Source organism: Ascaphus truei, chromosome 18 (genome assembly GCF_040206685.1).
Source record: "Ascaphus truei isolate aAscTru1 chromosome 18, aAscTru1.hap1, whole genome shotgun sequence".
In the NCBI taxonomy this organism is placed as follows: domain Eukaryota; kingdom Metazoa; phylum Chordata; class Amphibia; order Anura; family Ascaphidae; genus Ascaphus; species Ascaphus truei.
Window position 1 is genome coordinate 12,644,826 of NC_134500.1, and position 16,585 is coordinate 12,661,410.

The 16,585-nt window shown below is 48.5% G+C and overlaps 1 protein-coding gene across 3 annotated transcripts in view; it reads left to right on the forward strand.

The window, feature by feature from the left end:
- The first annotated feature begins 664 nt into the window (after nt 1-664).
- The window catches only part of BTBD1 (BTB domain containing 1), a 42,511-nt gene continuing 26,590 nt past the window's right edge, over nt 665-16,585 (forward strand). The window contains exon 1 of one of the 3 annotated variants that reach the window (XM_075575568.1): nt 665-800. The gene's annotated coding sequence lies outside the window, so the exon portion shown is untranslated. Of the gene's footprint in view, nt 801-15,966; nt 16,362-16,585 lie in introns of those variants that run through there. The other 2 variants (XM_075575567.1, XM_075575569.1) reach the window with 2 other exon arrangements.

Below are 16,585 nucleotides of genomic sequence, written 5' to 3' on the forward strand. Positions count from 1 at the left end.
TCCTACGGTAGATCACAATCCCCTCTCCCCTTCCCCAGAAAGATCACACACCAGGCAGGAGGTATAATAACGGGAACGGTTTATTCTGTCCAGCTCAATGCAGTCACGGCAGGCCTCTGCCCTATGCAGTCTCTGGTGTTGTATCCAGCTGTAGGATGGTCCCTGGACCAGCACTACGGGTCAAGCCCCCCCGCAGCAGTCCTTGCTCTTCCCTGACCCTCTATCAGGATCAGGGGAAAGGTGCACACTCACTCTCCCCCAAGGGGAAGAGGAACAGGGAAGGCCAGTATTCAGGCAACCTGAGGACTGAAGTGGCCCACCCCTGCTGTAGAATGAGGGTGCCTGTTTGATAGATGATCTGCATCTAAAGCAGTATCGCAGGGTAACATTTCCCTGACATGAAAAGGAACATTGTGCTTAGAATAATGACCCCGAGGTCTCTCTATACCTTTCCAGCCTTCCCCGGCATCTTCTTATTGCAAGAAAAATAAATAAACACTGCAGCTCTAATCCGCAGAGCAGCAACGCCCTACCTGGAATGTTGGTTTCATGTAACTGCCCTTGCTGTCTAACACAATAAAACCAAGAGAATCACTTCCCCCGTTGGTGTTTCTGTGCAGATATTTGAAAGGAGCAGCCCCCCTTACTCCTCTCCCCCTATTTTTATACATATAGGTGGGACACAGTGGAGTCTGGAGCTGAACTGCGTTTATTTCAGCTGCGGGACCCACCCTGTTCCTGAGATACTTACCTGGGATTTAAACACCATTTTGTTTCATCTGGAGGGGCACCTTCCCCCGGTAAGTATCTCGATAATCAAGGGGGTCCGCGCCCGTAGGGTTGCCTGGTGTCCAGTATTGAACCGGGCTGTACTGTATTTGGACACTGTCCAGTAAAAAAAAATAGAGGTAATACTGGACATGTATGTGCCCAGTATTACCACTCTGGACATAGTGACTTCCCCGAGCAGGGCTGTTGATAGGGGGCTGGGTAGCTTCCTTCTTTCTGATTGGCGGCATTACCCAGCAGCAGCCAATCAGGAGGAGGTGTCAGAAGCTTGGGGGTGGGGCCATGGAGAGGAGGAAACAGCATGGAGTGGAGAGGTGTGTGTTGAGCGCGTCGAGCACATCACACCTTTCCCCATGGTGCCCAGTAATTTTGCCACCCTAGTCCTCGGAGCTGAAATTAACGCTGTTCAGCTCAGGAGACCCCCTGCTTCCCACACGTAAAATAAACGCGAGGGACAAAAAAACAACCAGCAGGAGGAACTGCTCCCTAAGGGGGGTTCAAGGCAAAAGGGAGGGACTCTAAGGCGTGTAATAGAGTGCGCGCGTGCGCTACCGTGCGCATGCATCAATTAAAATTGACTGTGTCCAGGCCTGGCGTTCTATACTTCAGCCGCGCTGTGAGTTACGGCACGGCAGATCACAGCAAATACATGAAAATGTATATTTTCGCGCTGCTGCCGCGCCACGTGACGCTGCCAAGCCAATCACAGCGCGGCTATCGCTGTGACGTCTATAGCCACACCCCATAGCTGCACATGCCATCGCTTACAACATATAAACGATACGCACGCGCCATATGCATGCGCAATGCCGTGCGCGCGTCCGCACGCGCACCTGCGCCTTCTATATAACAAGCCATAGAAAGGTCAACAGCGGTAATTATAGTGAGTGGATCCTGATAATGCGCTATATACAGGCATACCCCGCTTTAAGGACACTCACTTTAAGTACACTCGCGAGTAAGTACATTTTGCTCAATAGGCAAACAGCAGCTCACGCATGCGCCTGTCAGCATGTCCTGAACAGCACTACTGGCTCCCTACCTGTACCGAAGCTGTGCGCAAGCGGGGAGACTATGGAGCCTGTTACACATGTGTCATTTACATCAGTTATGCACATATATGACTATTGCAGTACAGTACATGCATCGATAAGTGGGGAAAAGGGAGTGCTTCACTTTAAGTACATTGTCACTTTACATACATGCTCCGGTCCCATTGCGTACGTTAATGCGGGGTATGCCTGTAGCTGCTTGTTTATTTTATTAGAATGGGTTTTTTATTTAACATTGGCAGAACAAATGTTACATTCATATTAAGCAATTAAATGTTGTTATTAGCCGGGTGTGATCTGGCAATCAAAGCTGGAATGTTCACGAGAAACGTGTTGTCTTTTCCCGGAGCTGGAACAGCCTCGTACCAGACATAGTAATATTTATCTTATATTAGAATTCTGCTATTTATACGCATGGCAATTTTGAGGCATGTATTGTTTTCAAATAGTCATTAATATTTTGTCGCTCACTCTTTATGTGCAATAAAATCACACCAAGGATAGGTGACAAGGGTCACAGATAGGCATTATGACATGAGTCTGACGGTGGGGTCCTAAGAATGTCAGTTGCAGGTTACGTTCCTTTTGCGTTAGTGTATTCAGCTGCTTTGTGTTATTATAGCAGCATTCAAGTTTAAAATTTTCAGTTAAATCTAGAGGGTGTTGCGTTTATCATCACATGTAGAAAACAGAATGTCAAGGTTCATACACTTGACATGGGCACAAGCTGACACAAGACAACATTCTTGCACTGCACGTAACAGAGCGCGTCACCCTGTGCCCTCTCCCTGCAAATTAGGGCATGGTCAATATTCAGATCAAGAATGAACTAATGTCGTTGTTCAACTTCTCTATCACAGGCTTGTGTTATACAGCTCAACCCCCTTAGAACGCTGTGCTTGGGGTCCAAAGAATCACATCGCGCTATAAGCGGATCGCGTTAGAAATAATGTACAAGTGTATGTACTGTACAATAAAGTATTTAAGACGCCAATAATCGTGTTGTTAAGTATTCATAAATACGAAAATTGGGAGCCACGCTTGCATCGCGTTATAAGCGGATTCGCGTTGTAACAGGGTTGAGCTGTATTTTGTTGCTGTAAGAGCAAAAAGGGAGCGAGTAGTTTGTAATAACAATTCATTTTGGGGAGCTAATTTGTTTTTTATTCTTGTGAATAAAGCATAGCCTTTGCCCACACCTTAAAAGCATACACACAGTCCCTGCACAGTCCACATCTTCTTTCTCCATATTTATTTATTTATTTATTTATAAAATATTTTACCAGGAAGTAATACATTGAGAGTTACCTCTCGTTTTCAAGTATGTCCTGGGCACAGAGTAAAACAAATAATACATGGTTACAAGTACAGTTACATAAATGAACAAGGTATACATTATATACAAGACATTGCATGCACAGTTAAAGAAAATATATATTATGCGCGTATGAAACAGTTACAGACCAGATTAAAGTGTGAGACAGCCTTAGATTTGAAAGAACTTAAGCTGGTGGTGGATATGAGAGTCTCTGGTAGGTTGTTCCAGTTTTGGGGTGCACGGAAGGAGAAGGAGGAACGTCCGGATACTTTGTTGAGCCTTGGGACCATGAATAGTCTTTTGGAGTCTGATCTCAGGTGATAGGTGCTGCATGTGGTAGGGGTGAGGAGCTTGTTCAGGTAGCTGGGTAGCTTGCCCAGAAAGTATTTGAGGGTGAGACAGGAAAGGTGAACTTTGCGCCTAGACTCTAGTGATGACCAATCTAGTTCTTTGAGCATTACGCAGTGATGTGTGTTGTAGTTGCATTGGAGAACAAAACGACAAATTGAATTGTAGAGGGTGTCAAGTTTGCTATGGTGGGTTTGAGGAGCCGAGCCATATACTATGGGGCCTATGCAGAGAGCAGCGAATTTTAAAATTGGCGAATTTATTAAAAAGTAGCTTTTTTGGAGAGTTTTATTCTCCATATGCAGAAAAGTGCGAATTCTGCTATGTTTAACATGGATGCGTGTGGCGAGTTTAAATTGGCGAGATGCGCGCTTCAGAAACGTGTAAAAACAAATTCGCGCCTTTTTTTTCCCTTTGCAATGGCCGCGAGTGGCAGCTTCTTGCCAGTTTTTTCTGGCGAGGCAAAAAGGAGACAATCGCGCCATTTTATTGGCGCGAACAGCCGCTAGATGCCGTTCGCGCCTCTCTGCATACGGATATTTTTAAAACTGGCGAGATTGAGGTTCTCGCCAGCCGCGAGGCGAGTTTTACAAATAGAAAAGAAAAATTGGCGCGTTTTTCGGAACTCGCCATTTTCTGCTGCTTTCTGCGCGATTTTCTCCAAAAAATGGCGAATTTCGAAATAGCGCTGCTCTCTGCATAGGCCCCCATGTCTCCATAGTCAATAATTGGCATTAGCATCTGCTGTGCAATACGCTTTCTGACCAGGAGACTTAGGGAGGATTTGTTCCTGTAAAGTACCCCTAGTTTGGCATAGGTCTTGGTTGTCAGGGTATCAATGTGCATCCCGAATGTTAAGTGGGAGTCAAACCCAATATAACTGTAAATACAATTTATAATGGGTAGTAATCTCCTTTATCCAGGAATGATGCACACCTGAAATTTGACCCTAGTAACTCTGCATCTACAAATGTCAGTTAACCAAAAAAGGTATGGCCTCTGCCAAACATGTGTTGGTTTTCTGTTGACAAACTGTTGTAAATGATGTGATAGAAATACATGCAAAGGAAAATAATATAGTATAAGATAATGTTCACGTGTCTCTGTGTGGCTGTCATGAGGTGAGGTGTTTGGAGCAGGTGGCGTTAGAACACTATTGTTTTTGGCCTCCCTGGTCACATAGTCCATTGTGTGATATTAGATTTAGAAAGCAAAAGCTTCATCAAGGAATTGTGATGACTTAAAGCCTCATCCAACAAAAGGAGCAACCTTCAAACATTTAGGTTTCCAGCAATTGTTCCAGTGTCAGCAGAGGTAAGGCCATTCACAAAAAAAGGCATGCTGACAGACTGCAAGAGACAGCTGTTGCTCTAAGCTTGGGTATAAGAATAGAAGCAAAATGGTCTGCAAGGTGCATGTATTTGAGCCATAAACAATACCTTTCCTGTGCTCTGTTACTTTGACAGTTTTTAGTTTACAGAAGTGACATTAGAGATATTTGCTTTACTGGTTAATCAGTGCAGCAGTAGACCAGCCTGGAAATATTATAAACATGTTTTTTATTGCACTTCTAATTTTGGTACACAAAATGAGATGTTAAATGAATGATTCACTACAAAATCATTTTTTTTTGCATTATTATTTTGTTTGAAGATGTTGTTGCATGTAATTATTGTTCTAAGAGGCAGTCAACACAACATCTATTAGTATGTGGCACTCAGCAGCGTAGGTAACCAGCTCATAGGGCCTCATGCAGAGAGCAGCGCTAACAAGAAAAGCGGCATTTTTTGGCGAAATCTGCCTTTAGAAAGGCAGGTAATGGCGAGTTTTGAAAGAAGCGCCATTTTTTTTTTTTATTTGCAAATCTCGCCACGCGGCTGGCGAGAACCTAAATCTCTCCAGTGTTGAAAACGGCCGTATTCAGAGAGGCGCGATCGCCATCTAGCGGCTGTTCGCGCCAAAAAAATGGTGCGATTTTCAACATTTTGCTTTGCCAACAAAAGTTGGCAAGAAGCTGGAGCTCGGCGGCCGGTGGGGGAGCAAAAAAACGCGATTTTTTTACAACAAGTTTCAACAGCGCTCATATCACCAGTTGAAACTCTCCATATGCAGACAGGATTTTAAATGCAGTTTTATGACCTTTCTGCATATGGAGATTAAATCACGCAAAAAAAGTTACTATTTTTTACTTTCTCCAATTAATTCCACCGCTGCTCTCTGCATGAGGCCCTAAAAGTCTAAAACACCCACTAACATTCAACATTCATGAAACGAAACGGTCCAAGAGAATGAAGTATTATAAGTGTGGGTCAATCTTGTACCGTGCCCATGTAGATTTTCCAGCAACACAAGGGTCTATATTAGTTGTTAAGGTACTAGTCTGCTATACACAAATGTATGGATTGCATACTAGCCATGACCCTTGTGACCTTGGGCAAATTACCCTTCAGACACCAGAAAGTATACAGACATACCCCGGTTTAAGGACACTCACTTTAAGTACACTCGCGAGTAAGGACATATCGCCCAATAGGCAAACGGCAGCTCGCGCATGCGCCTATCAGCACATCCTGAACAGCAATACCGGCTCCCTATCGAAGCTGTGCGCAAGCGGGGAGACTATAGAGCCTGTTACTAATGCATTATTTACATCAGTTATGCACGTATATGACAATTGCAGTACAGTACGTGCATCGATAAGTGGGGAAAAAGGTAATGCTTCACTTTAAGTACATTTTCGCGTTACATACATGCGCTGGTCCCATTGCGTACGTTAATGCGGGGTATGCCTGTATTATAAGTTACTGGAAACAAGGATTCGCTGGAGTCTTCCTCATCGCAATGTAAAAATGTGCCTTGAGAAACGACACAATATTTGGGCCCAACGTAACCAGCGTGTTTATCACTTTCATGGGAAACAGGCTGTTCGTTAGATGGGTTTATGCCACGTCAGCCCTGGCAGAGTTTTTGATGTAGACAAAAGAGAAAAACAATGAACAGAGGGGCAGAAATTAATGTATCCCTTATGTAATATGTGCATTCATGTTCCAAATTGCCACTGAGCCACCTGTGCTGAAGCTGGGACTGATTGAGCCACTGGTGCTGAAGCAGGGATATCCTGAAAACCTGACCTGTTGGTGGCCCTTGAGGACTGGAGTTTTGCCCACCCCCCCTAGCACAGAGTATTCTTTCAGTTCCCTTTTTTGCAAGCAGATTCGCATTAGGATTCAACCTGAAAGTTGTGGTGAGCTCTCACCCCCACCCTGTCCCTGTGCTTGTTAACTATAGGAGAAGAAAAACAGGACACGTGGATAACCAAATTAATCTCTAGTGATTAAACAGGACCAAAATGTCCAGCTAAGAGTGTCACAGTTACAGTGTATAGAAATAGAGAAGGATAACGGTGTTACAGAGCGCTGGCATACAGCAGCTGATAGCGTGTCTTACTATTAAAGTTTGTGAGCCGTGCTTAGCCCTCTGTCTTGCCCTAAGATCTCTTGCAGGCTCTTTTAGTCATTACTCTGTGCAGCCTCATTCCTGCCGTGGAGAAGACTTGAGTCCCATTCAGATGAATGGGCCTGACCTCTCCTCCAGCGTGGGGAAGATGCCTTGAAGACGGCTGATCTTGTTGAAGTGAAACTTCTAAGCCGACGGTGGCTCATTGGAAAATCTCATAGGGTAAAATGGGTTGAGTTGTGACTTCCTATGAGACGGAAGCAGCATACTGCGCATGTGCAGACTGGGGCAGCTGGAGGGGGCGCGCGTTCTCCGCACAGACCTCAGACTCGCTCTCCTCTGCGAGCCCGAGAAGGGACGGAGCAGGGCAGCTGCTGCTAGGGGGCTGGTCAGCTTCCTCCATCCTGATTGGCTGCATTAGGCTGCGCTTATACAGCCGGCGATGGGACCGATGATGTCACCCGTCGCCATTGCGAAAGTTGTATTTCAGATTCTGGACACGTCGCTGGCTGCGAGGCCAGGGAAGGCAGACAGGAGGAGAAGCTCCATGATTGGCTTATAGCCAGTCACATGTGGAGACCGTCTCTCCAAAAATCGTCGCGCCGGCACCTTCGCGTCCACTATAAGCGCCGGCGACGATGCATTTGTTTTGACGCAACGTCGCGGGCATTATAAGCGCAGCCTTACACAGCAGCAGTCAATCAGGAGGAGGTAGCAGGAGCCTGGGGGTGGTGCCAGCAAGCGCACAAACAGAAGTGTGTGTGTTTTCTTCTCTGGCTGTCCTGTGGGGGTGAGAATGACAGGGAGGGAAGATGAAGTGAGGGGGTTGTGAGAGGATGAATATCTTCTCTCTCTCTCTCTCTCTGTCTCCCTCTCTGTCTCTCTCTCTCTCTGTCTCTCTCTCTGTCTCTCTCTCTTTCACATTTGTTGGTGCTCCACTTACTCCACCGTACCACTAGAGGGAACCTGCTTGTGAAAAATCGGCACAATATATTTAGAATATCACTTGTGAGCACATTCACATGTCTAAGGCCTCGGTCCCGCTGCGCTCGGTGGCGCGGGCGGCCACACGCGAGTTCCCCACCAGCAGGGGAATCCTGTGGAGCCAGTCCCGGTCCCCCCTGGCTGCACAGCTTACTACACGCTGTGACGCGTCAGCCGCTACGGGATACAAGAGAATGGTGATCCCTAACGTTGACGCGTCACGTGGTGTGGCTGTGAGCCAATGGGGAGGGGAGGCTTCGGGAGGAGGAGAGGCTTCGGGGAGCGGGGAGGAGTGTATGTGTGTGCCTGAGTGCGTGAGTGCCTGTCTGTGTGTGTGTCTCTGCCAATCAGCAGCTCCAGCCCGAGCCGTGGAGGGAGGGGGGGGAGAGTAGCAGGTCCCTCCGCTCAAGCCACGCCCCCCCTCCCGCTCAAACCTCCCACCTCCCGCCCACCTCCCGCTCCGGTTCCCGCTCCCTACAGACCGCATATCGCGGTCTGTGTATGTCAGCGCACCGCCTGTCTGCAGTGCGGGCGCGCTGACTCTGGGAGCGGGGCCTTAGCCTAAGACCTCGGACATGGTCAAAAAGACCGTGCTGAGCCGCGCTGAGGGGAAACATTATCCCTTTCAGCGCGGCTTTAGACGGCGCTTGCGCAGGCGTGCGGAGGCGTGTGGAATTTCAGCCGACAACCCAATTTTAGCTTTCCCGCTGAGGGAAGCGCAGAGCCGGTCACGTGACCGCCAGAAGCCAATGGGAGTCCGTGACGTCGGCGCCGTGACGTGGTGCGCTAGACCCGCCTCCCGCCTCCCACCCGGCACACAAGCGCGCTCGCTGACGCTCATGCAGGGACACGAAAAAGCTCCTGCTTGAGCAGGAGAGCATGAGCGTCAGCGCTGCCCAGCGCTCTTCCCTGCACCATGTCCGTGGCCTAAGGCTACGTCCCCGCTAGCGCTGAGCGGGCGGCGCTTGCAGTGGTTACTTACATATATAACTATATGTAAGTCCCCGCTCACACTGTGCACGTGTGCTCTCCAAGCATTAGCGCGCTCGTGCCTGTGCGAACGCGTGTGCACGTGCCGCACACTTTTTGTGTGTATGGTGTCAGCGACACAGTGAGGTACTGTGTTTGTGTGTGTGTGTGTGTGTGTGTAGATTGTGTGTTACGTTTACAATAAATAAATACGTTGGAATAAATAATTTATTAACATTGTACATACACACACACACATACACACACACACACATACACACATACATACACACACACATACATTTCAGCGGATGTAGCGGCGCAAAATCTTTATTTTCCTAATCTTCCCCCGTCGGCCGGTTCCACGCTCACTGCCGTGCGCGCGCACGGTGCAGCAAACGCACCCTCTATAGAACAGCCCTTAGACAGGTCTGCAACCCTGCCTTTCACCATTATCACCTAGCATACAGTGCTTCCACTGCAGCAAGGGATTCTGGGAAATGACATGCAAATGAGCACACAATATGTCACCTTTTGCCTGAAATCCATTTTTACATGGAACCCTTATAAGCAAGTGCTCTGCTGTTCAAACCGCTTTTAAGCACAGCATGGGGATTAGATGCAAAGCCAGTCAAACCACTCACAGACAGCTGTATCGACCTTTTCGGTCTCATCAGTGTGAGGTCGGTTGTACTGGCTGTAGAATTTTCAAGCTGGGTAGGTTTACCATACACATTATTTAAGTTATGGTGGGTGCAGGTCTGCAAACCTGCCTTTCCCCATTATCAACTAGCACAGGTGGGCGCAAACTTTTCTTTTTGTGCCCCCCCCTGCTCACGCCACCCTTCCCTTACCGGCTCTGAGCTTCACGGCGTCATATGACGTCATGACGTCACAAGACGTCGCGCTTGCATGGCAACGCGTTACCATTTGACCCTGCGGCGTCATTTGTATATATATACATACATATATATATATATATATATATATATATATATATATATATATATATATACAGTGCTTTCAGAAATATATAGTAGATATATATATATCTATATACATACAGTGCTTTCAGAAATATATAGTAGATATATATATATATATATATATATATATATATATATATATATATATATCTACTATATATTTCTGAAAGCACTGTATGTCTGCGTCCCTAGCGGCAATCTCATTGGTCCCTTGGCCTGCCCGCCCCCGCACCTCTCATTGGCCTGAGGCAGAGTGACGGGCAAAAAAAAAAAAACACACACACACACACACACACTGTCACACTGTCACACTCATAAACACACTGTCACACACTCACACACATACACTGTCACACACTCACACACATACACTGTCACACTCTCTCACACACTGTCACACACACACACACACACACACACACACACACACACACACACACACACACACACACACACACACACACACACACACACACACACACACACCCGACCCCTCACACACACACACACACACACACCCTCACTCTCCCCCGTCAGTTGGACCGCAGCTCACCTTCCACACACCCCCCCCCCTCCTCTCCCGGTGCCCCTCACTCTCTCCCCCCACCTCACCCAAATCCCCACGCTCCGCAACATCCCCAGCCGCACCATCACCCTCACCGTGCGCCGCGGCCCTCCTGCTCAGCAGCAAACTCCAGGCTCCTCCCCCCTCGCGGCGCGGCTACCGGAGAGGGGAAGCGCGGGCCGGGCCTCCTGCTCTCCCCCTCACGTGCGCCGCTACCGGAGAGGGGAAGCGCGGCGCGGGACTCCCCCTCAATTGCGCCGGCTCCCGGAGAAGGGAAGCGCAGCGCGGGACTCCCCCTCACGTGCGCCGGCTCCCGGACGGAGGGGAAGCGCGGCGCGGGACTCCCCCTCACGTGCGCCGCTACCGGAGAGGGGAAGCGCGGCGCGGGACTCCCCCTCACGTGCGCCGCTACCGGATTGGGGAAGCGCGGCGCGGGACTCCCCCTCACGTGCGTCGGCTCCCGGACGGAGGGGAAGCACGGCGCGGGTCTCCTGCCACTCTTGCCCCCCCCCCCAGCTTCCCGAACTCACCTCCTGCCCCAGCCAGATGCCACGGGGTCAAGGTAAGTCACCCACCCACTCAGTAACCCACCCACCCACTCACTTAGTCACCCAAAAACTCACTCAGTCAAGTCACCCACCCAGTCAGTCACCCACCCACCCAGTAAACCCACCCAGTCACCCACACACCCACCCAGTCACTTTCACCCAGTCACCCACCCACTCAGTCACCCACCCACCCAGTCACCCACTCAGTCAACTCAGTCATCCCCACCCACCCAGTCACCCACCCACCCACTCAGTCACCCTCCCACCCACCCACTCAGTCACCCTCCCACCCACCCAGTCAGTCACCCACTCACCCACCCAGTCAGTCACCCACCCACCCAGTCAGTCACCCACTCACCCACCCAGTCACCCACTCACCCACCCAGTCAGTCACCCACTCACCCACCCACCCACCCAGTCACCCACTCACCCACCCACCCACCCAGTCACCCACTCACCCACCCAGTCAGTCACCCACTCACCCACCCAGTCAGTCACCCACTCACCCACCCAGTCTCCCACTCACCCACCCAGTCAGTCTCCCACTCACCCACCCAGTCTCCCACTCACCCACCCAGTCAGTCTCCCAACCACTCAGTCTCCCACCCACTCTCCCACTCACCCACCCATTCAGTTTCCCACTCACCCACCCATTCAGTTTCACACTCATCCACCCATTCAGTTTCCCACTCACCCACCCATTCAGTCTCCCACTCACCCACCCATTCAGTCTCCCACTCACCCACCCATTCAGTCTCCCACTTACCCACCCATTCAGTCTCCCACTCACCCACCCATTCAGTCTCCCACTCACCCACCCATTCAGTCTCACACTCACCCACCCATTCAGTCTCACACTCACCCACCCAGTCTCACCCAAAACCACCCACCCAGTCACTGACCCCACCCACCCACTCACCGACCCCACCCACCCACTCACCGACCCCACCTACCCACTCACTGACCCACCCAGTCACCGACCCCAGTCACTGACCCACCCAGTCACCGACCCTGAAAAAGTCACCCAGTCACCGACCCACCCACCGACCCAAAGTCACCCACCCACCCACCGACCCAAAGTCACCCACCCGACCCAAAGTCACCCACCCACCGACCCAAAGTCATCCACCCCCACGACCCAACTCACCCACCCACCGACCCAACTCACCCACCCAACCACCGACCCAAAGTCACCCACCGACCCAAAGTCACCCACCCACCGACCCAAAGTCAAACTGACCCAAAGTCACCCACCCACCCACCGACCCAAAGTCACCCACCCACCAACCCAAAGTTACCCACCCACCCACCGACCCAGTCACCCACCCACCGACCCAAAGTCACCCACCCACCGACCCAAAGTCACACACAATGTATAGGTATGTCGAACACTGTATATATATATATATATATATATATATATATATATATATATATATATACATATATACACAGTGGGACCTCGCTTATCCGACGGAATGCGTCCTGCAAACTGCCGTCGGATAACGTAATGTCGGATTGCGGGTCCCATGTTAACCGGCGGTGGTGACCGTTGGATAAGCGGGTCCGACGTCAGATAATGTATCCGGCGGAGTGCATTATGCAGCGTCGGATAGGGCAGCGCTGCGCAAACTTTTTCAGCCGCGGCCCCCTTCCTGGGAGCCGCAGCGTTCGCGCTCCCCCGAAGGCACGGCTTCAAATGACGATGCGGGTCACGCCACGTGACCCCACCGCGTCATTTGACACCGCGTTGCCATGACGACGCATCGCCGAAGACCCGGCTGCCAGTAGGTAAGTGAGGTTACAGAGGCCTCAGGCCTCCCCGGGCACTAAATAAAATGCCTGGGGAAAGAGCGCGGGACCTCTGTAATAGCCCGCGCCGCTGGGATAGGGCATCCGTCGGAAAGCGGGACGTCGGATAGCGTGGACCCACTGTGTGTGTGTATGTATATATATATTTATTTATTTATGGGGGGTGGTGTTTCAGGGGGAGCACAATTCCTGTACCTTTTTTCATAGGCCAGGTGATACATTTGAGAGCATTATTGTGATAATCTACAAGAAACTAATTGTTATATGTTTTATAAAACATTTGGAATGTAATAGTTATTATTTACAAAAATAATAACATAGATTTGAAACAATTTTGAAATCTATGCAAATAAATGTCAATGTGTGAATATATTATATATACATATATACATATATATATACAGTTAGGTCCGGAAATAATTGGACACTAATGCAAGTTTTGTTATTTCGGCTGTGTACTAAAATAAATTAAAGTTACAGTTAAATGATGAATATGGGCTTAAAGTGCAGTCTATCAGCTTTAATTTGAGGGTATTCACATCCAAATTGGAGGAAGGCTTTAGGAATTACATCTCTTTAATATGTAGCCCCCTCTTTTTCAAGGGACCAAAAGTAATTGGACAATTGACTCAAAAGCTGTATCATGGACAGGTGTGGGCTATCCCATCGTTATTTCATCATCAATTAAGCAGGTAAAAGTTCTGGAGTTGATTTCAGGTGTGGCATTTGGAAGCTGTTGCTGTGAACCCACAACATGCGGTCAAAGGAGCTCTCAATGCAAGTGAAACAGGGCATCCTTAGGCTACAAAAAAAAGGAAAATCCATCAGAGAGATAGCAGGAACATTAGGAGTGGCCAAATCAACAGTTTGGTACATTCTGAGAAAAAAAGAACGCACTGGTGAGCTCTGCAACACAAAAAGGCCTGGACGTCCATGGAATACAACAGTGGTGGTTGATCGTATGATCCTTTCCATGTTAAAGAAAAACCCCTTCACAACATCCAGCCAAGTGAAGAACACTCTCCAGGAGGTAGGCATATCATTATCCAAGCCTACCATAAAGAGAACACTTCATGAGAGCAAATACAGAGGGTTCACCATAAGGTGCAAACCATTCATAAGCCTCAAGAATAGAAAGGCCAGGTTAGACTTTGCCAAACAATATCTAAAAAAGCCAGCCCAGTTCTGGAACAGCATTCTTTGGACAGATGAAACTAAGATCAACCTGTACCAGAATGATGGGAAGAAAAAAGTATGGAGAAGGCTTGGAACGGCTCATGATCCGAAGCATACCACATCATCTGTAAAACACGACTAGGCAGTGTGATGGCATGGGCATGCATGGCTTACAATGGCACTGGGTCACTAGTGTTTATTGATCATGTGACAGAAGACAGACGCAGCCGGATGAATTCTGAAGTGTATAGGGATATATTATCTGCTCAGATTCAGCCAAATTCAGCGAAGTTGATTGGACGGCGCTTCACTTTACAGATGGACAATGACCCAAAACATACTGCGAAAGCAACCAAGGAGTTTTTTAAGGCAAAGAAGTGGAATATTCTGCAATGGCCGAGTCAATCACCTGATCTTAACCCGATCGAACATGCATTTCACTTGCTGAAGACAAAACATAAGACAGAAAGACCCACGAACAAACAACAACTAAAGACAGCTGCAGTAAAGGCCTGGCAAAGCATCACAAAGGAGGAAACCCAGCGTTTGGTGATGTCCATGCATTCCAGACTTCAAGCAGTCATTGCCTGCAAAGGATTCTGAACAAAGTATTAAAAATGAACATTTTATTTATGATTGTGTTAATTTGTCCAATTACATTTGAGCCCCTGAAATAAGGGGACTGTGTATGAAAATGGTTGCAATTCCTAAACGTTTCATACAATATTTTTGTTCAACCCCTTGAATTAAAGCTGAAAGTCTGCACTTCTATTGCATCTCAGTTGTTTCATTTCAAATCCATTGTGGTGGCGTACAGAGCCAAAATTATGAAAATTGTTACAGTGTCCAATTATTTTCGGACCTAACTGTATACACACACACACACACACACACACACACACACACACACACACACTATAGTACTGTGTCACTGTAGAAACAGCAATGGTTATGGCAGGGGTTCTCAGCTCCAGTCCTCAAGACTCCCCAACAGGTCAGGTTTTCAAGATATCCCAGCTTCAGCACAGATCATTGAGCAATTTGTGCTGAAGCAGGGATATCCTAAAAACCTGACCTGTTGAGGGGTCTTGAGGACTGGAGCTGAGAACCCCATGGTAAGGTAACGGTTAGCATCTAACAAATAATACCTAGTAACATTGAGAGTAAATGTATTTATAGTAGCTTTTCCGGATGCAGGGCTGACAGTGTATACAGGGCTGAACCTAGAATTGTGCATTCCCTGCTCCCTGCCCCAAAAGAGCCTAGCTGGCTAATATCCTGGGTTAATATCCTGACTGGCTAGAGCAGGGGTGGCCAATTCCAGAAAAGGGCCACCAACAGGTCAACTTTTCAGGATATCCCTGCTTCAGCACAGGTGACTCAATCAGTCCCAGCTTCAGCACAGGTGGCTCAATCAGTCCCAGCTTCAGCACAGGTGGCTAAATCAGTGGCCACTGATTGAGCCAACTGTGCTGAAGCAGGGATATCCTGAAAACCTGACCTGTTGGTTGCCATTGAGGACTGGGGTTGGCCGCCCCGGGGCTAGTATGCCACTGTGTTGCCGCTGCTCTGTCTTTACTAGCAGCTGATGAAAACCTAAAAACACACGGTGTGTGGCTACTAATCGCTGCCACCAACCAATGGCAAAATAGTTCAGCAGTAAAAAGGTAACCTACCTACTGGATGCCTGCAGGCTGTCAGCCGTAATCCAGAGCCCTTGCTAACATATCTTATTTATGTATTGCAAATGGGGTTTGGTTGAAGTGTAAGGATTTATATATACTTAAATATATATATATATATATATGTATTTATACATATATATATATATATATATCATCGTTGCTGATTTAACCCTTTCACTGCCAGCAAGGGGATGGGGTAGCAATGTGTCGCAGCGAAATGGTTAACATCTGGCAGCCAGACTAGCAGCTGGTCCAGAAGAGTCTGCAATAAACCTTATCCAGCCCTCTCCGGCAGATTCCAACACCCAGAGCAAGCCAAGGGACAATTTCTATCCTCGTCGCGGGGAAAACACGGACGTTTCTGCGCCGCCGGGAGATCGCCGCCCCCCCCCCGGCGAGATTGTCCCCCCGTCCCCCCCCCCCCTGAGAGCCATTCTGAATCCGACTGGGAAGCAACGCGGCGGGTCGGTCCCCCCGGGAAATAAATGATGTTTGATAGTGGATCCCCTCGCCCCCCTCCCGCCGGTCTGAGGATCTCAGGAATCAGCCATGATCCTGCTGCCTGAGAATGTCAGCACGTCCAGACAAAGCTGACGGGTAAAGGGGGGCTCTCGCCTTTCTTCGGGTGGTCAAACCAACAGCGATTGGCGAATCTGCGGTTGCCGATACCCCCGTGAGTAGCTGTTAAGGGCGGTTGTACGGAAATCTCCGTTGTGCTGTTCGTAGGCAGTCTGTATTATAGGGGCGATTATAATAGACTAGCTGGCTGTAATCCTAAAAATTCTGAGATTTAGAAATGGTTCATTTCATTTTTGTAGTTTCTTAATGGAAAAAAAAAATAATGTTTTAATGTATTTTTATTTTAATGGTGTTGGGTAAACTCTATCTGTTGTTTTT